The sequence below is a fragment of the Lissotriton helveticus genome, chromosome 9, assembly GCF_964261635.1.
Source record: "Lissotriton helveticus chromosome 9, aLisHel1.1, whole genome shotgun sequence".
NCBI lineage: Eukaryota > Metazoa > Chordata > Amphibia > Caudata > Salamandridae > Lissotriton > Lissotriton helveticus.
The window spans coordinates 261,222,349-261,249,109 of NC_136070.1; the positions used below are offsets into that span (position 1 = coordinate 261,222,349).

The 26,761-nt window shown below is 47.2% G+C and overlaps 2 protein-coding genes across 9 annotated transcripts in view; one reads left to right on the forward strand and one right to left on the reverse strand.

Annotated features, from left to right (window-relative positions):
• Positions 1 to 25,712, reverse strand: part of ERG28 (ergosterol biosynthesis 28 homolog) — a 55,619-nt gene extending 29,907 nt beyond the window's left edge. The window contains exon 1 of one of the 3 annotated variants that reach the window (XM_078659934.1): positions 25,654 to 25,712. The gene's annotated coding sequence lies outside the window, so the exon portion shown is untranslated. Of the gene's footprint in view, positions 1 to 17,512; positions 17,652 to 18,098; positions 18,216 to 25,653 lie in introns of those variants that run through there. The other 2 variants (XM_078659935.1, XM_078659933.1) reach the window with 2 other exon arrangements.
• TTLL5 (tubulin tyrosine ligase like 5) overlaps positions 18,304 to 26,761 on the forward strand; it is a 1,026,293-nt gene continuing 1,017,835 nt past the window's right edge. For 3 of the 6 annotated variants that reach the window (XM_078659928.1, XM_078659931.1, XM_078659927.1), the window contains exon 1: positions 18,304 to 18,633. The gene's annotated coding sequence lies outside the window, so the exon portion shown is untranslated. The remainder of the gene's footprint in view (positions 18,634 to 26,761) is intronic. The other 3 variants (XM_078659929.1, XM_078659932.1, XM_078659930.1) reach the window with 1 other exon arrangement.

Sequence of the window (26,761 nt, forward strand, 5' to 3'; positions counted from 1 at the left end):
GCCCATGTCCAACTCCAAAATGTGATCACCAATCCCAATTGCCAAAAACCAGACATTGTCGCCGCCCCAAAAAATTCAGCAAGCACCTCAAACCCAGAACCCACACCAAGACCACGGGGTCTCCAGACCTGGGACAAATCATAGCGTAGCGCAGGAAAGCTCTACGGGCTGCAGTGGAACTTGGGCCGCCATCCCAGCAACAGACGAAGAAAGAGGCCAGCATATCTTTACCTTGGAAGAAGTAGGCAGTAACGCATATGAATCCGGATCAGGCTTAGTGACCCCTCCGCTGGTAACGCTACACACTGTGGTCACACTTATATGAGCTGTGCCAGGTTCTGGACACATGCATACACCACATATTTGCCACATGCGTAATTAAGAGCTAAACATAATTATATCACAAACAGAACTCCGCACGCATAGATCCTGCAAAAGCCACTTACAGGACAGACCTAGGCTTGCTCTCGGCCACTCCCGCAATACATTAGAGTATAAGAGACATGCATAGTTTGGATGCACCGCCCGTTGCGGTAGGTCCCACATATTGGGAGGATCTCCCGCCCCAGTTTCTATCCCAACATTTGTCATTCACCCACACACTGAGTGTCTACTATCAGTAGGAAGAGAGTAGTATATCTATGCGAGGCTCCCTAGGCAAGCGAGGAGAGGCGCCTGCACACACTTCCTCTCCCCTCTCCAGTGACATGCGGAACGCACCCCTCATAATCCCTAATACCACATAGAGGCGATACCAGTATCCTTACACTTAATGTGCGTGGTATGCACATGGCCCGCAAGAGATATGCTGTGTATGCTTACAATAAAAGACAAAATGCGCAGATAGTGCAGAAACACATTTAACAGCAGGAGAGATTGACAAACTGCGTAAAAGATGGCAAGGCACATTCAGTGCAACCACGTACTCAGCATTTACGCGGGGTGTACAAATCTGGCCAGTAACCTCATTCCAAGAGCTGCGTAGAGCGATCGATATGGAAGGTCGTTAAGCCCCCTTGGAGGGACTACTAGATGGTCGCCAATCCTGATGGGCAGTATTTATGTGCCCAATTTGGAACAGGGGAAATATTGCGACTCACTTTCCCACACTTTGGCCCAATCCACTGGGAAGGAACTATAACTGTGTGCAAGACTAAGTCTGGACAGATTATATCCACCACGCCCAGCATCCCGGCCATTGCGCAAGCAAAGCGCTTTAACGCTTGGATTGATCGTTGGGGGCTAGAAGATGCATGGTGCAGCAAGTACCCTACAGCCAAACTATACTCATTTCACTCTATCCCACACAATCTCAGGGTTCATCTAGATCAATTTATTTACACATCTCATTATCTCCATGTTCCAGGACGCAGATTACTTAGGACGAATCCTGTCCGACCATGACGCACACACGCTCACCCTCACTTGGCAACCCCCACCATCCCCAGTACCCACTTGGAGACTACCCCACAAATGTTTAGAGGATCAGGTATTCATTCACACATGAACAGAAAAGGCACATTCAGAATTATTTATGGCAAGAACACTGGAATGGGACGCATTTAAGGTTGCAATAAGGGGGACATGTATCGGACAAATCGCAGGAGTACGCAAGACTGGAGCGACGTGTGGTAGAGGAAGAGGAGGCGGCTGATAGCATTGTCACAGGCGGCGGACCAAAATGGAGCGACGCTAGCTCAGGTAGTCGATGTGAAAACCGCATACGCAGAGGTGCTTGCGGACCTCAGGCAATCAACTTTAGAGCATACGCGGCTAAGAGATAAAGAGAAGGGGACAGAGCAGGCACATTGGTGGCGTGGTTGGTGCAGCAGTCTCCTCCATGTATTATGAGGGCTTATACTAGGCCCCTAGTCAGACAGATCCCGAAGTAGAGGATGAATTCCTAGTTCACGATCCGCTACCGTGCATAGTGACAGTTGACAATGCCACCCTTGATAAAGTTATCACATCAGCAGATGCGACACAGGCAATACAAACCCTAGCTAAAATCAAGGCCCTGGGTCTTGATGGCCTACCACTAGAATGTTATCAAACATTCTCTGCACAGCTAGCACCGCGTTTGGTGGACCCGTTTGAAGCGGCGCTGGAGGAGGGGGGAGCTCCCTCATTCCCTCCGAGAGTCAGAGATTGTATCCTTCTTGAAACAAGACAGCAACCCACGCCGCCTAGAATCCTACCGGCCCATTGTCCTGCTCTCCGCAGACTACAAAGTCTTTGGCAAGATACTGGCAGAGCGATATGTATCGGTTATCCCAACGCTAGTGCACTCGGACCAATGAGGGTTTGTGCCTGGGAGATGCACCTCCCGCAACATTCTGCAGCTGTTCCAGGTTCAGGGCCAGGTCCAAGAAGGGTATTCCCACGTGCATTATTCTGGACCTGGAAAAGGCCTTTGATACATTGTCATGGCCGTACCTCTTCTCAGTGCTTCGGAGGATGGGAGTGGGCCCACAGCTACAGGAATATACCAAGCTACTGTATACAAAACCCACCTCCAGAATCTAATTGGGCCGGCAGGTATCATCGCCCTTCGCAGTGTCGAGAGGAACACGACAAGGATGCCCACTCTACCCATTGCTCTTTGCTTTAGCAATGGAGCCACTGGCGATTCGTCTAAGGGAGGAGGGCAGGCAAAGGGGTATACGGCTGGCAGGAACCATACACAGCATATCACTATATGCAGATGATCTGCTTCTCTACGGCAAGACATCTGACCTCACCCCCATCTCTACGGACCAGGCAGAGTTGAAGGCAGTGGCAGGCCTCAGTGGTAACTGGGCGAAATCAGCAATGTACCCGTTCTTCGCCAATCTCCCTCTGCACGAGGTGAGCATCCAAAGAGTCTCTCTTGCATGAAGCGCAAGCACTCTACATTATTTAGGTGTGCGTTTATACCGCTCCCCGTGGGACATATACGAAGGCAATCATCGTAAAGCGTTAGCAGCCGCCCGGTCTTCGGTACATTTTTGAGATCCCTACCACTGTCCCCCACAGGTAAAATGGTACTAGTTCCGCATTTGCTCTATCACTTTTCCAATCTCCCGATAAACCCTCCTTGCTCGTTTTTCCAAGAGCTAGACAGGATGGGCAAATCAGCAGTGCAGCGGCAAGGAAACATCTGCAGATCTGCAGAATAGCCCCCGTTCGTTAGGCCGAGTACGCCATGCTGCAGAGAAAGCAGGAGGACTACAGCCCACATCCAGCGTCACACGCAGAGAATACAGACCCCGTGGCACGGGGTGTAATGCAATAAATATAACAGGGCCCGGCTACAGACCCCACCGGGATGCATCTCTCCAGGCGGGACTGGCTTCTGCAATTGAACCATGCGACTTCGCTCCCGAATCAGAGGGAAACGAAGGACTCTCATCACAGTTTTAGATGCACTGGAATGGCACGACCTCGTTGGGGGAGGACCGCACCACGGAGCCGCACCAACAACACGTATGCGAAGGAAAAACACACAGGCCAGCGGCCAGTAAAATAACCTTGAACACAATAGAGTACAATCAAATACAGTTACACACTCCAAGGAGCAAAAAACAGCATGCATGTAGCAAGAACAACAAAAAGGTAGACTCACTCAACTTTAGCTACGAGCAGCAAAGAAAGGGGAAAGATGCGTGGAGGACTATATGTGTGTGACTGACTATATGTATTCGAGGGGCTCCTGATTGGCAGTCATTGACCTGACCCTTATTGGCTGTTGAACTGTTATTCCCAAGGGTTCTTTGGGATTGTAGTTTTTTTGTCTTTGAAGTGGCTGCTGTGTTGTGTGTGTGAAGACAGTAAAGCATAATCACATTTATTGAAACAAATTGAACACTGTAAAAGGGGGTAGTGCCTGCGAAGAAAGCTGATGTCACGTAATTTCAGATAGCTCCTGGGAATATACACTAAAAGTAATGATGTTAATATTCAGAAGGAATTGGCTGTAGAAACAGGAGGAGACTGCTTGGAGGTGGCAGCGGGTGGGAAAATAATTCTGTAAATGGAAGAGCGGCATAAGGGCATCCTAGGGTAACATGGAGCTGAAGAAAGAAACTCGCATGACGCTGAGCCCAGTGACAAGACCTGTGACAGCCGAGTGAATGCTTGACCTGCCAGTGAAAGGGAAAAGATTACTAGAAAGAGGACTTAAAGCAGACGGTGCCCAGCCCACGAACGCACAGAGAAGAGGTAGGGAAAGCATGGCTCTGGGGTTCCGGGCGCAGACAGTGGCCTTCTGAGGGGAGAGAAGACCGTCAGCAGGGAGCTTGAAGATGGCAGTCGCGGAGAAAGGCTGCAGGCAGAGAGGGAGCATGCCACCCTGACACAGACAGTGAGGGAGCGGTTTTAAGTGTAGGCGGCTAGGAAGGACCGGGGTTTTCATTTTATGGATGCAGCATGGCAACAAATTGGGGGCTCTGATGAAAGGGGAGGCCAGGCATAGATAATTTACAGGCCACTGTTCTTAACAAGCATTGAAAATGCAATAGGTCTTGCCTTTGATTAAGTTAAAGCCATTTGCTTTGCTAATGGTATTGTATAGCAAAGCAAATGGCTTTAACTTAATAAAAGGCGAGACCTATTGCATTTTTAATGCTTGGTATTTCCGCTGGCTCTCGTGAGTCCGCGTTTGCGACTCGTCTTCGAAATATAAAGGGGTCTGTCTGCCGTCGATTAAGGCGCACTTTTCAGGCTAACTGCCCCACCCCGGGGGACAAGAAACACCGAAGATGTCCGGGAACAAGTGGGAGGAGGACGTTTACGGGGGTCGCTCTGAAGACTGGGTGACTTGACGGAGAACGCCTCTCATAATATGGGACAGAATATTCACAGGTAAAAAATATTTACTACTTGCGGAAACACAGAAGCAAAATGTTCCACTTAGTGAAAAAAATCCACCCGTCGCCCTGCACTCCAAGGATTACCCACTGGGATTGTTTTGAATCCATCAAAACTGACAAATCTACTTCCACCTTAAAATAAAACCCATATGTGTAGACTTCTTACTGATTAGATGTGGGTTTGTAAATCGGGCCTGCGGGGAGGGAGGAAGAGGAAAGAGGCACTAAAAAGACAAACGTTTCACTCACCATGTGAGACGACATAAGGATCATGCTCGACAAAGGAGAAACTGCAGCACTCATCCTGCTGGACCTCTCTGCCGCATTCGACACGGTATGCCATCACACCCTCCGCACACGACTCCACAACGCCAGAATCCGCGACAAGAATCTCAACTGGATCTCATAATTTCTCACCGGCAGACCCAGAGAGTCCGTCTTCCGCCATCCCTGTCTGAGGCCTCCAAGATCATCCCTCAAGGATCCTCCCTCAGCCCAACGCTCTTCAATGTCTACATGGCTCCTCTCGCCAACATCGCTCGGACACACCACATCAACATAGTATCATACGCAGACGACACCCAGCTGATCCTCTCCCTTACGAAAGCCCCACTACTGCTAAAAACAACCTACACAACGGACTACACGCCATCTCCAACTGGATGGAATCAAGCCGCCTCAAGCTAAACACCGATAAAACAGAGATCGTCATCTTCGGCTCCAACCCCTCAGCATGGAACGACTCCTGGTGGCCCAACTCCCTAGGCACCGCACCCTCACCCACCACCCACGCTCGCAACCTGGGCTTAATCTTGGACTCCACTCTCAACATGACTCAGCAGGTCAACGCAATCTCCTCCTCCAACATTCTCCGCATGCCCCGCAAGATCTTCAAGTGGATCCCCGTCGGGACCAGGAAAACTGTCACCCACGCCCTGGTGAGCAGCAGATTGGATTACGGCAACGCCCTATATGCAGGAACAACATCCAAGCTACAAACCAAGCTACAACGTATCCAGAACGCATCCGCCCGCCTCATCCTTGACGCCCCACGCCGCAACCACATCTCCCCCCACCTCAGAGAGCCACACTGGCTACCCGTACCGAAAAGGATCACCTTCAAGCTCCTTTCCCACGCACACAAGGCTCTCTACAACACCGGTCCAGCCTACCTCAACGACAGACTTTCCTTCCACGCTCCCACACGCCATCTCCGCTTCGCCAACCATGCTCTCACCACCATCCCCTACACCACCGCTGGAAGAAGATCCTTCTCACACCTCGCCGCCAAAACCTGGAACTCTCTACCACGCCAGCTACGCCAGACCCAGGACCTCCTAACTTTCAGGAAACGCCTCAAAACATGGCTTTACGACCAGTAGCATCCCCTCTCCCCAGTGCCTTGAGACCCTAACAGGCGAGTAGTGCGCTTTATAAGTATATTGATTGATTGACCATGTAGTAGATATTCACAGAGATACGTAAAGTATCGCAGAATTATGTTTTGGTCAGCACTATCCAGAGATAATGCGCAGTTTATCAAGCATTTGTTAGTCTAGAACTATGGGATTGCTGCGAGGCCATACTAATGTCAATACAGCATTATGGAGTGGAATAGAAAGGGCTGCTGGCACTGGGCGCCGTCCAGGTGCAGACGAGCTGGCCTTGTGCATGCCTGTTGCACAGCTGCGACCTCCATTAAGTAGGTCCGGGTGGGTGATAGGGGGGGGCTGGTTAGTGGGAGTGGCTAAACGAGTGGGAAAGGAGAAAGCAACGGGAAGGCTCCAAAAAACAACATGATACAGGGGGAAACGAGAAGCTTATATCAAAACACAAATATAGCTTATAGCAATACACATGGGAAACTAATACAGATACAGAAAGGGAAAAGTTATTTAGGACAGAAATAATGTGGCTAAAAATAATGACTCGCTAAACTCACAGAGACAGTGACAGAAGCAGTGGCGCAGTAGAGGAAAAGAAAGTTGGTTAGAGCAAAATGCGGCTAAAACTTGATAAACTTACTGGGAACATAAAACAACGTGCATGGAGCACAGAGCTGAACGATGGCAGCAGAATGCTCCTGGGCAGGTTCACTCTGACCCCACAGTTACATTAAAGTTTTATGAAATATTGTCATTTTAGATGCCAGGTCACCGAGGGTGCTTTCTAGAAAGACACAGATGGAGAGTAGCGAGAGAAGCGTTGGTAGAAGCCAAAATGTAGGTATTGTAAAAGTAGCTTCACACCAGAGATATAAATCATGTAAATTATTGTCAGCATCACAAAATCCAGTCTAATGGAAATGACAGTTGAACCTTTCAGGGTCAATGGTCATTACATCACTAGTTCTATGAAGCAACCAAAGAAGGGAAGGAGAATAGTCCAAGGACGATGTAATTTACAAATGTAAGTCACTGGAGAGCACAATTTTCTTCCTAACATGATAGAGAATGAATCAACTGTGTTAAGCATAAGTGAGTGGGAGCATATATTCAGAGATATAAAATTCAAATTACCTGTGTAAAGAAGATCCATCTGCTGACAGAGGGAGCAGATAAGATAAAAAAGGAAACGGAAGGATCACTTTTATGCTAGCTACAGTTCACATTCAAGAGGGTGGGAATATGGATGCCCCCCCCCCCCGCCCCCCAGATGTTCCTTTCGTATTCAGGAAAAAAATTCATAGACAGAGAAGGTGGATATGTATTGCCAAGTGGGTTGTTGAACTGTAGGGAAATAATTACAGGAACCTATGCCTCAAATTCAGACATCTTATCCTAGTTTAATGCAATGTGTTGCTTTACAACCTCCTACCTGGGTTACCCAATGTTCTGGTGGAATGTATTAACTCTCTGCTCCAAGGCGAATGGGACAGGAAAAGTAAATGTGTGGAGGGTACATAAACCCTAAATCCAAGACTCACACCATACACGGGTACGTAATATATACAATCCAAGTTTAATCTTTTGCCGAAAGACAGTCATAGTATGTAGTATATCTCTGAACTTAATGATTTGGGCAGAGTATGGTCAGATCATTCACTGTTGCAATATGGTAATTGTCACACCAGTCTGCCTGTGCTGTTCGTTTCCTGCGGTCATCACTTTTTACCTGGTCAGGTGACAAGTACTCTACTGTGTATTTTATTTTGCATGCTCTCCTGAGTGATTTACATACACATACTTCCTTTATTTTTCTCTTTTTGGGAAAATCCCTAAAAATATTTATATGTGAGAAAAATACTCATGCAATTCACGATCAACAGTGTTATTTTAGTCATACTTGGCAAATGTAGAATGGAAACGGTTGCCAGCAAATTTAAGATTTTATGTACCCAACCAGATTCAGAGCTTCGGGGATTTTCTAAATGTAATTATGTGTTTATATGATTTATGGGGAGTCCAAAGTAAAGTTGCTCCTGCCGTCACAATGATCTATGAAGGGCAGTTGACAAAATTAAAAGAAATCTTTCTTTTTTCTACATTGTGCAGTAAAACTAAAAGAACTGAAATAAAACTATAGACTCATTATGGACTATGATTGGCAGCTTCATGGTGGAGAAGAAGAAAATCTAGAGAGCTTGGCTACATCAGACTTTACTACTACAATACTCTTGTCTACGAACAAAAGATGCCTAATTTGCCAAAGCTTTATTAGCAACACTCAAGAACGAGTGGATTGACATCTATGAGGAGACTGGCCTTTTCTTTTCCTAATCCCAGGACCTATACATTTTGGCTTGGAATAGGTCGTACTATGCATACTCTGGGTGGTTGGTAACCTGGGAGTATCTTGCATAGGCCTTGATTGCCCACTAACATACCTTGTTATTATGGTGAATATTTTGACTTTGTTTATTTCCCAAGAAATTCCGCATGAACAATTGTGAACAGTGTTCCAATATAGACTTTTACAGATACCACTTGGCCTTAGGTTCTTAAAACTCCGTGATGGACTTCCAAAGCAAACTCAGGCTTCCCGTTGTCTTGGCTTTGTTTCACCTACTTGTCTGGATGTGGAGAAGGTGGATGCGACTGGTACTGTATTTATCAGTTTCTTCAATTTCTTTGAGTATTTCAATCTATGTTAGTTTTTTTCCTGGGTCAGATTTTGGGCCTTACACAAATGTTAAAACATCTGCGGTGCTTAGGAGTATTGCTCGTTAGTTAGTTATTGCATCGGTGCAAATCTTCTAGGCCATTCTAAGAAGTTCGGGAAAAGTCATTTCCTGTAGCCTTTTGCTAACCAAGACGCTCCACTGGTGAGAATGAAGCCTCATAAGTGGGGTGGTCTTTTGGGTAGAGATATTCTGCAGTTACAAATTACTATAGTTTGAGCAATATGGGCTCATAATTAATACCTTCTCTTTCACAGTCTTTAAATCACTGGCTCCTACTGACAAATGTGTCTTTCTGAGCTTCTATTGCTGTTAGTAACATTATTAATCTAGTGGGTGTGTATAAGATATGTGGGCAACTTTTTATTTGTGTTGATTTTAAACTTTGCATGGTTCTGGCAGTTCCTGTTCTATATCTGACGAAAAGAAAGAGAGACAAAGTGCCAACTCTTCACTTATTGACCAATAATGCTAGAGCTGCCTGGGTGCTAGAGCTGCCTGGGCCACTGGAATTCAGCGGTTCTGGGGCTGCTGCATTGTCTGCAAAATGATGGATTTACCAAGAGGTGAATGTTTTGCCATTGTGCAACATTCCGTCCATCAATTGTTGTTTTTGCATTTGTCACCCAGAATGGGACGGGTATGCTCAGATGCGAGTCCCGTGCTCTCCATGCCACTGGAATCAAGCTATCCTGGCTGATGAAGGCTGATAACTAGAAACCAGTCCTAGGATGCTTGATTCCGGTCCAGGGAAGACGTGGCTTGGCAGTTCAGGCTGGAGTGTTCCCATGAGGCACAGGGTCAAGACTGATTTGCAGATGGCCATGTCTGAACTGGGGTGGTGTGGTGAGCAAAATAACAATGGATTAAACCCAGATCTATGACTGGGGGTGAATGTTTTGCCATTGTGCAACATTCCGTCCATCAATTGTTGTTTTTGCATTTACCAAGAAATGCACCACTAATGGCATAATTTGCGGGTCTCCCAAAAAAATAGCTTCCAATCCAAAACATGATAAAATGTTACTAAAGAGCAATCAGTGGTTGCACACATTGGTAACTGCTTGCAAAGGTTAACAGTTGCTAATTGCTTTATTGTGGTGTTCACTTAGTATTAATGAGGTGCAACGTCACCAAGACAACATTCATGGTGGTCAATGGTAAGTATTTGATGCATCCCCTAAACTTTTAAGTAATTACAAGCAATTATTTTAAAGACCTAAAGGGGGATTAAAGCCTTTGGGTAACAGCAACAACACTGGGAAGATGAATCTGTACCCAACAGGCCGAGAACTGGTCGTCAACAGCCTGAGAATGGAGCCCATCCGAAGGCTAAAGCTGTTGAAAGATCAGTACCCAATGGAGGCCATAACTAATAGTAACTACTGACACTACACATAACCAAACAGCACTGCATAGAGTCTGTGGGGTGGGGGCGAGAATAATATTTGAGAATTGATGGAGCGGATATTGATGTTCAGCTTCAAGAGGGGGGGAAAAACATATTTAAGAGTGCCATTATACTGGGAATCTGCCCCACAGCCGCAATATAGAGGTGGCACAGCAAAACACACAGTTGGTAATAAAAAATTTTTTTTTTAAAGACCCTCAACTTCTTGAGCATAGTATATTTTTTAACTCCTGGAGAACCCACTCTAAAACTAATATAATCCCTTTAAATAAAAAAAAAGCCTTTAAGAACCAGCATGAAGCATTTAAGATAACATTCCATGTCCAACCATCCCATGAAAAGATCAGAGTCCAGTTCCATACAGGAACAGACAACCCTCTGAAGGACCAAACTTATGCAGTTGGGCTGGAAACTAGTAAGCCAAGCAGAAATGCTCAAACCAGCCCCCCGCCTCCCAACCTTCCAGAAGCTGCAACTAGAATGGGCCTACAGAGGTATGGCTGGGTCATTGCAACCAGTCTAAAACGTATGCACTAATCTAGCAATCCGTATCCAAGTCGTCAAAATAATCGCTGCACTTTACTTGAACTCACTGGCAACATACAAATGATTCTCTGCTGGTCAGCAGGGAACGGCGAATGGGAAAAGAGAGAAATTGTGACACTGGATATCACCACTATGCCTGTTCTTACAGCTATGCTTAATCTGTACTCCATAAGCAGTGGTTCTAAAACCAGAATTAACGGTTCTTCGTCATTTGAATTCAAGATTACTAATATAATAATCTGCACTATAATGCACATTACTATGCAGATAACTTACTTCAGTGATTGGTAAATTAAGAATGTGATACTTATAATTCTCAATCAAGTCATGAGCTGTATCATAATAAATACATAAGTATTGTACTTTTCCTCTTGGCTACCGGCAACCACTTCCTTATCACTCTCAATACTTCAAACCATATGCACCTTCCCAAAAATGTTATACAATGTATGTACAACTTTAAGGTCCTCATGCTCTTCTTGAGACACACTTCTTGTGAAAGAATAAATTAATTTTTAAATTCATAATTCTGAAAAGGAGGACTCAAAATATTTCCCTGTATCCAGTAAGTTTTTGGTAATTGCAAAACATAGTGCATGTATTTCCAGTCTCTCTCTCTCAACAAAAGGCCTGGGCGCAGCAACTAAGCATTTTAATTGTCAAGCAAAGAACATTGAAATAAGAGGAATCCATGGATGCATGATGGCTACCACAAATGTAAGGGAACTGTGGCGCTCAGACATATAGTCTGTCTTGATTCCACTTGATCTTTCTCATAGTGGAAGCTTCATAAACAAATCCTCCAACCAATCAGCACTCACATCCTGCATGCACCGCGGGCCTCTACTACAGAAAACTGAGCACCAAAAAAGTTTGGAAGAGCGCCTCTCCAGGCATGCCCGGTATATTTGGTTGAGTGAAAACTATGGCTCATCTAACCATCCTGCTCAGAAAGCATCTCCTGGCCTGCAGCCTACCTAGAAAATGCCAGTGTGGTAGAATTTCCTGACCAACCCTAAAAAGGCGTTTTAAACATACTGAACATGACCAAAATCTAATGTGATGGAATAGGGTCCTTCTTTAAAGAAAAAGCGTCCCTGCAGCTGGAAATGCAGCTTATATTTAAAGAAACCGAGAAGCCTACATGAAGTAACATAACCCACTCCCTGACGGACAGTCCGTAATTTCAGCTGTCTGTCCGTTGTCTGTGAAGGATTGTTTAATGGATGCCATTTGTCCGTATTTTCAACTGGGCACCGGTCGCACCACCCTAAAGCCGACACAGCTTGCACCCACCTCCCTTCTTGACTCCGATGCTGTTGAGGTCAAGTGTAACAGACTCGGATGCAGTACCAAGGCTCAGATACCGAGCAGTATTGAACTATTACTTCTCACATAACAGACGTTATTGTTACTCTATAATTTTCAAATGGCCCAACCTCCGGGAGGATGGCGGGTAGAGACGACTTTTCCATGATTCGGACTCCTAACCTGCCAAAACCACTTTGAGCAGGTGATAAACATTCAAAACAGCAAGCTTGTATGCTTCCCTTTCAGAAATGCCCCTTGGGCTAGTTTATCTTTAAATCGTACCCGGCATGTCCTCCTCCTACTATAGTGTGGCCCTTCACCATATCAGACAGGCCTGCTTTGCAGAATATGAAAAGTAATATTTTAATGTGTTTGTGTTTTCTTGGAGGCACACAGTAGCTTAAACAAATAACCCGTCTCTTTGATTTAAGCAGCAACTATATCTCCCGTGGGGCATATATGTTATATCTTACATATAAGTGTGAATACTCTTTATAATTGAGGAGCGTGCTGCAATCTTTTTTTAACCCTAAAAAGTGAGTATTACACCGAGGCAGCTACGTTGTTCTCTTCACAGAGCAGAGCTTAATGACTGTCACTAAATTTCAAACAAGCAGTCTATAATGTAATAAAATAAGAAATGGCACAATCCCACCCACACTGGTTAACAAAGTAAGGAGGACTGTTCCAGGCCCAGAACACTCCTCCCATCTCAGGAGATTTAATGATGCTTCTCAAGAGCAGGGTGTACCGTGGACTTGGCCATAGGGTGAAAGGGCAGACACTGTATCCGCCCCTTATGGGCAGATGGCATGGTTGCCGTGGGGGGTTAGTAGTGATGGCGAAGCTTCAGAACCGAGGGCCCCTGACACACAGCAGTATGTGCGGACCTGGCCCTGTCTGCACTGGCTGCAGAGCCAAGGAGAGGTGGGCAGACTCTGGGTCGGCTTCATTGCAGCAGGGCAGGCGGGCAGTGTCTGTGCTGGGTGCAGAGCCCCAGGGGAGGTGGGCAGTGTCTGCGTTGCCTGCAGAGCCCCAGGGGAGGTGGCCAGTGTCTGCGTTGCCTGCAGAACCCCACGGGAGGTGGGCAGTGTCTGCGTTGCCTGCAGAACCCCAGGGGGGGTTGGCTGTGTCTGCGCTGGCTGCAGAGCCAAGGAGAGGTGGGCAGAATCTTGGTGGGCTCAATGGCACCACGGCAGGTGGGCAGTGCAGTGGCTGCGTTCGCTGCAGAGTCAAGAAGAGGTAGGCAGATTATTGGTGGGCTCCATTGCAGCAGGGCAGGTGGGCCTGGTCTGTGCTGGCTGCGGGGCCCCAGGGGAGGTGGGCTGTGTCTGTGTTGCCTGCAGAGCCCCACGGGAGAGGGCAGAGTCTGTGTTGGCTGCAGGGCCCCTGGGGAGGTGGGCAGTGTGTGTTGTCTGCAGAGCTCCAGGGCACGTGTGCAGTACACTATACTAAGCACAGATTTTTAGGTCTCGCCTAGCGTTGCTGCTCACATGCGCAGCTCGCTCAGCGAGATTTAGTGCAGATACGTACTTTCTGGAAAGGGCTTGAAGCCCCGCTCCTCATTCCCATTAGCTGGCATCACCATTTATGCTAAATGGTGGCCTGCCATTGGAAATTAGGGTTTTGGGTTCACACCCTTTCGCCTGCGAGCCGGACTGGCTCGCCTGCTTTGCGTCTGTTGTGAAGACCTTTCTTATCAGCTTGTTTATTTAACAAGCTGATAAGAAATGTCTTCATGAGAGCCGTGAAGGAGCATGCACCAGGCATCCTGCAACCACGCTGGCTTCACGCCTGGAGCATGCGCCAGTCAGCTCTCTCTTTGGTCTGTTGGGTGTCCAGCTGCCAGAGGGCCCCACACAAGGAAGTGGCTACGTGTCTCAAAGGAGGATGCTCTGAGAAGGCAGGGCAGAGAACGCCGTGGAAGGAAGCTGCGTGTCCTCCTCTTTCTTTCTATCTTTCTCTCTCTCTCTCTCGCTTTCCTCCATTCTTTGGTCTCTCTGTGTATCGCTACTCCTGTCTCCCTGTTGGGCTGCTCATTATCTTCTCTTTCTCTTATTTCCTCTCTCTCCACTTACTAACTCTGTCCCTCTCTTTTTCCTCTACACTCTCCGTATCATCCTCAGTCTCCCTTCTCCCCTCTTTCGCTCGTCCTGGTCCTCTCCCTCTCTCCCCACCCTCCGCCTGTGCTCCCCTCCCATCCCCCGCTCTGGTCTAGTTTTCTCATAAATGTCACTCACATCTGTGGTACTTGGGAGTCTACAGAAAAGACTCTGCTTTTGGGCAGGTTGTGTTCTCTGTGTGTGGTGACGGGGGGTATCACTTGCCCCTGCTTTTTGTTGCTTCACTGGGTGCAGGAGCCCCGTTTAGCCAAGCAGCACAGATGTATTTGTTTGCGGATACGCTGCATTGGAGTGACTGTGCGGCGCTTTATTCCTTCATGCGGTGCTATATTTTCGTGAGTGCAGGGTGCACAGAGTTCCTGCGCCAGGTGTGGTTGGGGCGGGGGCAGGAGACCAGAGGCTCTTCTGAGAGGCGCTATCTTGCTCGACCGGACTCAACACGCTCGGCTGGGGGGCTGGCAGGGGTGTTTGGTGGTGTATTGCACCACAGCAGCGACGGGGAGCAGGCGGCGTTGCACATATTGCAGAAGTTTCCTCTCTGGGGTCAGCCAGCTCTCGGGGGCAGTCAGGGGGTCTGTGTGATAAGATATGTAAAAGAGCTGTGTGTGGCAGGTACGATTCCTGCTTTTATATTCAGGGGTGCGGGGCTTGTAGTGTGAGCCCCATAGAGCAGGGTTGGGGCTCTCATAGCAGTGTTAGGGGGTCCATGGAAAAGGGGCTCCACGTGCCAGAGGTGGGCGGCATCTAGCGCATTGGCTCCCCAGCAGTCAGTGAGGCTGGTTCAGAGCTAGACGCGTGTCAGTTTATTTATTTATGAGATTCACCTACTGCAGGCAAGACATGCTTTCCTGCAACGTGCTTTCACTTTCAAAGCAGCCCGGACAATGGCGGCCGCTTCTTTGAAAATGCAAATGTTCTTGCTGTCACAAAAGTTTAAGCTAATGGCATTGTAAATGACAATGCCTTTTATTTGGGAGTCAATTATCAAAATGATAAATAAAAGGCATTGTCATTTACAAATCCAATAGCTTAAACTCTTGCAGATGCAAGACCTATTGCATTGCAAATGCTTGTTAGCTTAGGTGTTTTAGGCATGTCCAAATTTACATCAAACACACACTTTGGAGAGATCCCCCCCATTTTTTTCATCCCACTTAAAGCCCCAGAAACAACACCATGTCACAGTCACCTCATGGCCTGGCACTGTGCATCATGCATGGCTCATGACAAGTTTCCAGATTGCCTATGTGCAGGGGCATAGTGAACCCTCCCCCACCGCTTGCTTTAGGAACTATGGCAAGGGTGTAGTTCTTGATGGACCTCTTCTGTCTGCAACTCTGCAGACAAAGGCTCAGCTCATAATTATTCTGAAATGGTGGACGAGTGAGTAGGTGAAGGGATGGGCTGATGGCTGCATGGATTAGTGAAAGGATGAATGAAAGGTTGAATAGATGGATAATGAGAGAGGATGGACGGATGAGTGAAAGGATGGATGAGAGAAGGTAAATAGATGGATGTATGGGTGGAAGGGTAGATGGTTATGTAAAAGGGTGGATGGACGAGTGAAAGGATGGATGATGAGCGAGTGGATGGATTGATAAGTAAAAGGGTGAATGGTTGGATGAGTGAAAGGGTGGATGTAAGGATGGATGAGAGTGAAAGGGAGGGTAGATGGACAAAAGGATGGATAGGTGAGTGAAGGGATAGATGGATGAGAGAAAGGATGGAGGAGTGATAGTCAATGGATGGATTAATGAGTGGATGAGTAGATGGAGGGGTGGAAGGAAGGATGGCTAAGTGAAAGGGTCAGTGAAGGGAGGATGGATGACTGAAAGGGTGTATGAGTGGAAGGATGAGTGACTGGGTGGATGTATGAGTAAGTGAAAGGATGGCTGGTTGGGTGAAAGGGCTGGAAGGATGAGTGGATGGAGCAAGAGTGGATGGATGAGTGTAGAGATGGAAAGCGTGGATGGATGAGTAAAAAGTGTGGATGGAGGGGTGAAATGATGGATGGAAGGATACATGATGGATAGGTTTGCAAATGGTTCAATATGTTTGGATATGGATGGGCTTGCTTATATACTATTGCACAACCTCCTCTGATGTATCTGTAAAACTGAAGTTTTGTCCTGGAATGTTGACCTCATGTCCTGAATTTTGACCCTTTGTCCTGAAATTTTACACCAATTTTGCACCAATTCCAGTTGGTCACCCTGACGGGAAGCCATTCTTGATGGAAGAGAACTCCCAGCTTTCTTTATGAATAACATAGACTTGGTTCATTGCTCAAAAGAATACGTTCACGTTTGCAGGAATACCACTTCAGGTATTAGAAACCCTCCAAGTATGCGTCAACCTGTTACCACTACGATAACTGTGAAGCTGTGCTTCTCCAAAAAAACGTTATCTTGCTCACATGCTCGTTATTTTTTTGCTATTTTCCGCATTGAGATTATATTTTCATCCTTTTGTACAACTCCCGGCCACCCTTTCTCGTTGGCACAGTCTGAGCCAGGCGCGCAACACCCATTGGGCTTAGCCCCCCCCCCGTTTGTCAGCCCGGGGGAAGACAGTTTCGCGGGCGGGCGAGAATCCAATTACAGCCGCACCCGAGTAGTTAACAGGTCTTTAAAAGACCATTACTTGTAAATGAGGCTTTTGTTGTGTGTTCAGCCCTTCTTAAGGCACTATGTCCGTGGTTGGCAGAATTAAACCCTCTCGAAAAATGTTCCAGCCCCCCCCGCGGAAATTTGCCTCTAGTTGCCCGCCTGGTCTGAGCAATGTATTGCCCTCCTTATAAATAACGAATATGTATGAAGCTAGTCCCATTCAAGCGAATGGAATGTAAGCCATTTAAGGAGGGTGAACCATCATTCCCAGGAGGAAACCTACTAAAGTATTACACTTAATTAAATATGATTGAAAAGAGAGCGGCGTCCTCCCATCGATTGGGAGATGCCAGATATGCCTCTACCTTCAAGGAAATAAAGCCCTCCCCCCTTAATTGCTTTCCAGCTGGGAGGTAGTCTCCATTGTGCAGCAAAAGAAACCACTCCGCAATCCTTTTTAAAATAAATAGACATCAACTAGAAATACATATCAGCCAAAGGTTAGTCTTAATTCACTCACTTCTAGCCCCGCACACACTCACCTGACCCTGCTACCACACGTCCAAACCGTAGGCTGTATAACGAGAGCTCCACCTGAACAAGCTCGGAGCCCTAATTACATGCCCCGCCCACTAAATTGAATTTCAGCAACCATTGGTGCCTTCCATCGCCACGGATCTCAACCACGCCTCCTTGAATCACGGCTGAAGGTTTATCCCTTCTACAAATTGGGGGGCAATTGCTTTGCTCCGCCTATGGTGCTTACAACGCGTGACAGGTGGTGCCACCCACTGTTTGGTTTTAGTCGCCATGTTGTCGCCTACAGTTGACAAGCTCTTCTGCGCCATGTTGAATGGAGTTTTCTGCCATTTACCACCCAGCACAGCCATGTTAAATGCCCCTATTATGGCGTCCCCCATATGTTGCGAAAGCTTCACATTTGTGGACAGCTTACTGCAGAGTTTTGAGATAGAACTAGCACGTTCTACCACTGACGAGCAGTGGACATGCCTAAAAAATGAATCTGCCCTTGTTTACTGTTATCTGGTGCTCATGTAATGTGCTCCAAACAGTGCACTTTGCCCGAGTTCGCGCTACATACTGCGGGGAAAAAGAAAACAGTATCACCAGCAAGTATCGTTCCTGTCACCGAAGTTCCATTCGTCTGTGGTGAAATGAGGTATTCTGAACTTAAACTGTCATAGCCAAAGCATAGCTGGCGCCCAATGATGCCACAGTTGCTGTAGAGTTGGCGTTCTAGTAGTATATCTCCTCGGTGGTATTTACTGGACTCAGAGAGGTTCTTTCGACCGGAAGTGAAGTTGGTAGAAGTCAAGCGACCGGAACCGGCAGTAAATGGCGCAGGCGCACTGAGGTTCTGCTTGTTGGTTGCTTTGGTAACTGAAGAAGCGGCGGGACTCGGTGAACAAGAAAGAATTAGAGCTTGTCAGAGAAAAAGTTGAGTCCGGTCACAGCGCGAACAACAGCTAGTCTGAAACTACTACATTCGCCTGACAAAGAGCTACTGGAAAAGGTCACAGAAACAGAAAACCGGTGCCAGAACCAAATAACTGTAGTAAAGTGTCTGAACCTAAGGACCAAAGCCGGTGCCAGAACTTAAGAATTGGAGCACTGACCAGAACATGAGAACCGTTGCCAGAAGGTAAGGATCGAGTATGCCATCTTCTTGCATCGTGACCCATTAACTAGGACAAGAGAGGAACAGTAGAATCAGAGGCAGTATATAACGTAAAGGAACTAGACAGCTGGACACAGTGCGAAAACAACTTCCTTTGACTTAGAAATCAGAGCATGACATAGAACTTGAGTGCTGGAATTAACTTTTAAGAATCAGGCGAAGACTATGGGGAAAAAGCCGAGCTAGATCCCAGAATCGGAGAGCCAACGTCAAAACCTCTGAATGGGTTTATAACTCGAGAACTTGACGGAGGACCAGGCTGTAGGGTGCTAATGTCCCAAAAATACATCTCTACCATGAGAGAGGGATACTTGTCCATCGCATGAGAACTGGACCCAAAGTCTCCAGACGTACCTAGAACTGGACCTATAACCTTAGAAACAGAAGAGCATGTAACCCAGCACCCGACACTGAACTCGGGGACAGGCTCAAAACTTCAGTTCATATTTTCAAAAGAGAGTATATAAAGGGCAATTTTCATACGAGTGTACAAGGCAATAGAGTTCAGCATGCTCTGCAACTCCGTTTTTTGAGTCTCGAAGGAATACAAAACCGGAAGGGACCAAACGCTAGGCTACATAATCTAAGGAACAAGATATAGAGACTTATTTGGAAATTCGGCAAAAAACAGATCGTTGACTCCTCTGTTTTTAGGTCGAGCCTAGCAGCGCGCATGCGCTGCTCTGCGAGGCTTCTTGTGTCTAGTCCGTGTGGGTATGACTCCTCCCACACATTTGATTGGCTTTTGCATGCGTCTTTCAATAATAAAAGCACACAAATGGCTAAAGGTGGGTGCATGTTCCACCTCTTATGTAATGTTCACTCCCACAGTGTTTTGCTCTCGGGAGCGAGTAGCGGAGCGCAGGGTGGCAGCTGCATTCCTCGTGGGTCAGGTTACTATTTACACACAACACGCCGTGCTTTCGCTTGTTTTTATTCTGCTTTCCCATTTGTTGCTTGTTTACTCGTTTGCTCTTTCCGATTGGCTGGGGCTGTTCAGTGAGCAATGCTTATATATCAGAAAGCATTGAATTGCTTAACAAAGAACAAATGCGTGCGTCTCTCCATGCAGCACATATCGTGTTTCCAACATAGTTTACGTCTTGGGTTACAAAAAAAAGATGCAGAAAACTCCTTTTAAAATAAGTGTGCTGCAGAACTGCAAACTACTCGATGGATGACACCCTCACGCTAACATGTTTTCGGCACAGGGAGTTGTCAGCAGCGTACTCATCAGCTCCACTCCAAGAGGAGACCCACGGGAATATAACATGTAGTATGCACGGATTCAAAATAAAAACTAGAGAAAATGCTTGTCTTACACAAAACAATATAGCAGGGGTGAAATACAGCTTGAACTCATGGCATGGGAGCATCTCCGTGTCGCAATTATTATCACCCTGCCTTCTGGGAATTGTAGTTCATAGTTTCCCATTACACACATGGCATTAAACTGTCCTGTTGACTAATACGTTGGGATGGCTGAGCACGACTAACATCAGAGGGCCACTTGGGAGCTATGAAGATGAATAACTTGTTTATATAAGGTCACTGTTTACTTTTTTACATAGTGCAAACTTGACCATAAGGTATTGAGTATCAGAGCGCTTTACATGATCACCAGTTTTGTTACAGATGGACACATTTATTTTTTGTTAGGTACTCGGAGATTAAGTTTGCCAAGAATCACACAATGTTGAGCGTCGTTGCAGAGACTCAAACCTGGTTTCCCAGATTTGAGGTTGACTGCCCCGTTAGGCTACATCCTCTCCCTATGTTCCAATAAAATAATTAACATGATTACCGTAAAGCATCACTCTTTCATCGCAAACAGCCCGGTGGCAGAGGGCTTGTGCGCGACTATTGGAGCGCTGAGACAACTCAGTCCCTATTGTATCTTTTTGCTGACTACGAGCAGGGAATTTTAATTCTTAAACCCCTACCCTGCTGATCACGAGCAGCGGCGCTATTTTTTAATAATCCCCCTCTCTCGGTCCTGCTGATTGCTAGTAGGGACACTTACTTTCCATCCTGCCTGTTCCTCCCTAGAAGCCAGCCACTCGCTGTGGACTTACCGCCTAACGGTGCTCCCCAGCGACCGCGGGCGCCATTTTGGGTTGGGCGGCGAGTTCGACCTCCGCCACACCCCCAGCGTCATTTCCTATTTAAACACTCCCCATGTGTCAGCGCAGCGGACGAGCGCAGCGGGCGCGTCGTAGGCGCGTCGTAGGCGCGCCGGAGTTGCGCCTGAGTTAAGCCCGTCTGCGGCCGGCCGGGGCAAGGGGCTTGTCACTCTGCCCCTTTTATCGCCTACTCCTCGGAGAGTCTGAAACACCTACAAGGTAATTGGCCGCTTCCTCTTTCCGTTACCAGTAACATCTCTGCCCTCGGTCTCAGCTGTCCTATTCTGGTCCCCCGTCCATCCCCTCCTATCTCCCCTTCTTCCCTGTCCTTCATCTTATTGAATACTAGGTCGGCTGTGAAACACCACCAAGATTTGTTTATCTTGCTCGACTCCCAGAAGCCAGACATTCTGTGTCTAACTGAGACGTGGTTTTGCGAATCCTCTTTGCCATCTCTCTTAGCGGCCCTCCCCCCTGCTTACGCGGCCCTTCGGGTCGATCGTCCTGCAGGGAAAAAAGGAGGCGGCGTGGCACTCATTGCCAGATCAGAGTACAACTTTCAACTCCTTCCCTCTTCTCCTATTGACTCTGTTGAGTACCTCGTGGCTCGCTCTGTCATCTTTTCCCCTCCACTCATCTGTTTACTAACTTATCGACCACCCCAGAATACTCTCCATTTTACATCAGCATTTCAGGACCTAGTGGCCACGCTAGCGGTCAATCATGCCTCTGTCCTTATATTGGGTGATTTCAACTACTGGCCCAACGATCCATCAGAATGCCCTGCTTCAAAGCAATTTACTGAATTGCTTCAGTCATTAAACTTTATCCCCCGCATCCAAGTCCCCACACATATTGGTGGACACGTGTTAGACCAAGTCTGGTCTCTTAACTACTTCATTTCCTCCATATCAGTGTCCCCTTGTTCATGGTCTGATCATGCCTTGATTTTCTTCTCCCTTCACCTTAACATGCCTTGATTTTCTTCTCCCTTCACCTTAACCTATCAGTCAAGATCTCGCTGGAAAAAACATACCCTTGGCACGGAATTGGAACCGTGTCGATTCGACCTCATTATCATCTTCCCTCCTAGTCTCCGCACCCGATTTAGCTGGCTTACCATCGTCATCCCAAGCTACTGGGATTGACACCTGGCTTGCGGAAGGCTGCAACTTATCAGCCCCCCTACGCCGGATATCAATCAAAAGACCCAAGGAGGCGAATTGGTGGTTTGACAAAGACTTAAAGGAAAAAAAATGGTCTCTCCGGCGCGCTGAGAGGTTATGGAGAAGGGATTATTGCCCCTTATTGAAAACCTGTTACCTCACACTACGGCTAGAGTACAAAAAAGCTATTTTAGGAGCCAAAACCGCTTATTTCTCAGCAAAAATTTTAACAGCAGAGAATCAACCGCGAGAAACTTTTTCCATTGTACACGAGCTAGCTTTCTCAGATAGGAGCATGTCTAAACCCCCTCCCACTCAACCCCTCTGTGATTCTTTGAATGTTTATTTTCTTGATAAAATCTCTAATATCAAGAACAACATCCCTCCTCCTTCTGCCTCTTACGTTGACCCCCTCCCGCCGATCCTTCCGCCCTGTCTAACCTCAATCCCTCCCATCACGGAAGAAGTGTTCCGGGAAACACTTCTTAAAGTCAAATCAGGCTCCCCTGTGGATATCTGTCCGGCCCGTATCCTACAACAAATTTTTTCCGTTTGCACACAGCCCCCCATCCCCTTTCTTAACAGTTCCCTCTCACAAGGGGTTGTGACCCCAGCCCTTAAAGCGGCCACCATCGTGCCCATCTTGAAGAAACCAGGTGCCGATCCAGCTATCCTTATCAACTATCGGCCCATCTCCTTGTTGCCATACCTGGGCAAGGTGCTCGAGCGCTATGTTGCCTCGGTTCTCAGTGCCCATGTAGAGGCTACGGGAGGCTTGGCGCCCTGCCAAGCTGGTTTCCATCCCAAGCACTCCACTGAGTCCGTCGTGGTGTCGGTCCTGAATAACCTCAGTGAGGGCTTGGACCAAAACAAACATCAAGCCCTGGTGCTCCTCGATCTCTCTGCCGCTTTTGATACGGTGGATCATTCCATCTTGCTTTCACGTATCGGAGCGGCGGGAATCGGGGGCTCAGCACTAGTTTGGCTCTCGTCCTTCCTGCGGGATCGCACCCAGGCGGTCCGGCTGGGGGAGTTCACGGCAGCTCCACTTAAGATCACTTGTGGTGTCCCCCAGGGTTCTTCTCTTTCCCCTTTATTGTTTAATCTTTATATCTATCCTCTCATCTTTGCACTTCAGCAGCGGGAGGTCTCTGTATATAATTATGCAGATGACCTCCAGCTTGTCTTCAACCTCTCTTCTTCCCCTCACGCTATTTCTAACTTTCAAGCTACTATGATTTTCATCAGGGACTGGATGAGCCACAACCATCTGAAGCTGAACCCAGATAAAACCGAGTTGGTGCTCACGGGTGGCTCTTCCAGTCCCTGGAACTCTTCTTTCTGGCCCTCTACTCTTGGTCCCCCTCCTGTCCCTTCTTCCACGGTTAAGACCCTTGGCATTAAAATTAACAATCAGCTTACCCTCCACTCACAAATCAGTTCTGTCGTTTCTTCTTGCTTTCTGATGCTCCGCACTATTCGCTCTGTCTCCCGGTTCTTTTCCCCCCTGGCACTCAAACTCATCATGTCTGCCCTGGTGATCTCCCGGCTAGATTATGCCAATGCCCTTTACAACGGCATCCCGGCATATAGCCTACGTAAACTCCAGCTTGTGCAGAACCAGGCAGCTTGGCTGGTGTATGGCCTCCCCCGTTTCCATCATTCTACACCATTGCTGAAGGCGCTGCACTGGTTGCCTGTTCTGCAACGGTCTCTCTTCAAGACTGGCTGCATGGCTTTTCAGGCACGGCAGGGAACGGCTCCGGCCTTCATTTCCTCCCTATTAAAAGATTATGTCCCCACTAGACAGCTCCGATCATCTTCTCAGTCCCTTCTACAGGTTCCCCGCTATAACAGGAAAAAATGGGGAGGTTCCAATTTTTCTGTTTTGGCCCCCGTATTTTGGAATTCCCTCCCTGACCACCTACGAGCGACCAAGCAATACTCCCTCTTCCGTAAGGGCCTGAAAACTCTTCTGTTCGTTCAGGCCTTCCCACATTAACTGTCCCTTTTTCCTCTGTTCTCCATGCCTCCAAAAGCGCCAAGAAACCGTATGGTGTACGCTGCGCTATACAAGCTTTTTAAATTCAAATTCAAATTTAGGGTGCTAAGATTCTGTTTAAAAACAAAAGAGCGAGAGACTGTGTGAGCAAGTGTACCTTCTCTGTGTATTTTTCGTTCCACAAGCATAGTTCTGCAGACAATGTCACACTGCTAGCCACTCACTACCTACCTGTGGGATGCGTCCTAAATCATGATACACAAAGGTCCAGCTGAAGACTGTGGTACATACACAATTTTAAAGACACTGGGCGAGAGGTGATACACCACTGGGGAAATGGTGCATGGACTTAGGTAGCGAGTAGCTCTGCAGACACTGTCACACTGCTAGCCACTCATTACATACCTGTAGGAGGCATCCTAAAGCATGATACACAAGGGTCCGGCTGAAGACTGTGGCCCATGCACAATTTGAAAGGCACTGGGCGAGAGGTGGTACACCAATAGGGAAATGGTGCATGGATTTAGGCAGCGAGCTGCCACAGAGTGCTGAACCTGGACGCTCAAGAGGCATTGGCGGCAGTGGCTCCTCCTCCCGACTCTCTTCCACCAGCTTCAGTGGCGCAGCGAGGTTGCCTGAAGCCACAGAGCAACAGAGATTCAGACATACTGACAGTCATCACGCTCGCCAAAGAATACACACGCTTTCCAAAGCGTTTTAAACAAGCAATGAAGTGCGTGTGCAGCAGCTACACAGCTTCATTCACCTTAAGGCACAAACTGTACTGAGTGTCTGCGTCAGATCTCTGTGCCTTCCAAAAATAAAATGCAGCTATATGTGGGGTAAAGAAAAAAAAGTTAAACAATGGCGAGCGTGTACGGAAACCGGAGCCTGTGTAAGGGGAGGGATGCATGGATTGGAGAGAGGCAGACTGTACCGTGCAGAGTTTAACAGCCATGTTGGGAAAGAGACTACCAAGAGATCTATAGCACTAGCAGCGGGAGGAGCCGGGAAGTGGGGCACACATGCACACGAAGGCGGACGCGGTTTCAGATTTATCTTCTGCGAGGGAGGGCTATATTTTAATTGAAGCATTAGCTTTTGTGATGACCTCAAGCCGTAGTGAGATGTGAGGAGAGAGACATTTGAACAGGATTCCACTCTGGAAACAGTACCTATAGTTTGCTTTCTGGTTAAACAGCAATACAAAGCAGGCGAGAATAAAAATATTTGAATTTATTGCCCAGTCCGCACCTAACCGAAACAAAAACTGGGAGTACGTCAAGGTGCGTGAACGCCAAACACCCTTTCTTTCTCCAGATAAAGGGCCTCATTCATGTGATGTCTCCCGCCTGCTCATCTGCAGCTTGCTGTCAGGAGATGGGGCTTGCAGAAGAGCAGAGTGTGTCATGTGGTTTCCGGGGAGATTTAAGGGTGAATGAGTGTCCGAGGTTACTGAAACATAAACAATTAAAAAAAATAAAACCGGGTGCTGCGCGGCGCCCAAGCACATTAATTAAACAAGAAACAGCGCAGTACTGCTCGATGTAAACAAGATGGGAAGAGAGAAGACGGGCAAAGGCAGCCACTTGCTTATATTTGCATTGCGCTTTCACTTTAAGTGAAAGCGCGGTGCAAAAATAAGCACGCAACTGACTTTGCCAACGCAGAATTAGAAGAAAAAAGTGCGTACCGAGTAATGAAGGGGAGAGTGTCACGTCGCAAGTAAAGCATCCAGTCCAGGTGGGTGGGGCTAAAACTGGACAGGGTGGTAACTAGGAGGGACCAAAAAAACTTTACAAACAATGAGAAGCCAGGGTTTAGCATGCACGATGACCAATGTTCCCTTTAATTTTTCTTTCTTATGTGCGGCAATAGAATGTTGGTGTGCCCTCTTTTATTGCCTGTGTGCGCAACTGAGAGATAAGATGTGCAACAAGGCAAGTTGATCCGCTACCACGTATAGATAAATAACAAGCATTGGCACTGTCAATAAGCCTTGCTTTTAATTTAAAGTGACTTCTTGGGCACTGATTGGTTTAAGCACTGAATAAGCCATCACACATGCACCCTGTCAATCATCCTTGCACTTGTGCATCCATAAATCACTTATTCATTCTTGCATTCACCAACTTACACAGCAACACAATACAGCACATACACAAGTTGAGCCACATTTGCAAGATAAATTGAAAGAAACAAAGTAGGAAAAATACAACATGCTATCGGCTAAAAATGGCAGACATATGTGTACAATAATAAAGTTAAACAAAGCAGCTCATTTCTTGCCCTTTGTTTGTGCCTTCTGCGCTCATTTCTTGCCCTCTGTTTGTGCCTTCTCTGCTCAATTCTTGACCTCTGTTTGTGCCTTCTCTGATTGTTTCGTGCCCTCTTTGTCTTTTCTGCTCATTTCTTGCCCTCTTTTTGCATTTTCTGTTCACCTCTTGCCCTCTGTTTCTGCCTTTTCTGCTCATTTCTCACCCTCTGTTTGCCTTTTCTGCTCATCTCTTGCCCTCTTCCTGCTGTTTTCCTCCTCCCGCTGCCCAGCGCCCCTCCTTTCCCCCAGGACATCTTCCCTGGCGGAGTTCAGAAACAAACTATAAACTTGGCTTTGTGAGGCCTTGCATCCCAGCACCCAGATATCCTTCGGGGTGACAGTGCTGCACACTAAAAATGCTGAGAGATTGATTGATTCAAATAAAGATACTTTACTAAAGGTTTTGGGTGTTTGAAAAATGTTGATTTGCAACGTTTCTAATGGAGGTGAGTGGGAGAACTTGGTAATCTGGTTTGTGGGCAAA